Source organism: Apis dorsata, unplaced genomic scaffold, assembly GCF_000469605.1.
Source record: "Apis dorsata unplaced genomic scaffold, Apis dorsata 1.3 scaffold_32, whole genome shotgun sequence".
Classification (NCBI taxonomy): Eukaryota; Metazoa; Arthropoda; class Insecta; order Hymenoptera; family Apidae; genus Apis; species Apis dorsata.
Window position 1 is genome coordinate 69,468 of NW_006263334.1, and position 491 is coordinate 69,958.

Here is a 491-nt window from a genome sequence, read left to right on the forward strand (position 1 = left end):
AAAAAAACGTTAACGTTCTCGATTCGATCGGAGGATGGAAACACGAGGATGGAATGGAATGGATAAAATTGCTCCGTTTTTGTTCCCTCCGTTCCCTACTTTTCACTCGTTTCATCAAACCCCCTCCTCCTCCTCCTCCTCCTCCATCTCTTCCTCCCTCCCCTCCCTCCCCTCTCTCCCCTCCTCTCCCCCGTGGTTTTATTTGGCGAAGGCTGGGTCAAGATGAGTAGTCGAAAATCGTGTTAGAGCCGTAGGAGGTGGCCAAGCTGGGCGTCAGTTACCGCGACGAGAGAGGTATTCGCCAGAGGAAAATACGAAGGGGAGAGGGGGCCGTTGGAAACGGAGGGTGGTCTGATTACAATCGGTTTGATGGTCTATCCTCGGTGGTGGCCGGAGGTTCCGGTGGTGGCGCGCGCGCGGACACACACATGTACACACACACACACACACACACACACACACACACACACACACACACACACACACACACA

The 491-nt window shown here is 54.2% G+C and overlaps 1 protein-coding gene across 1 annotated transcript in view; it reads right to left on the minus strand.

Annotated features, from left to right (window-relative positions):
• Positions 1-491, minus strand: part of LOC102679042 (nucleolysin TIAR-like) — a 443,006-nt gene that overhangs the window by 64,004 nt on the left and 378,511 nt on the right. The window lies entirely within an intron of this gene.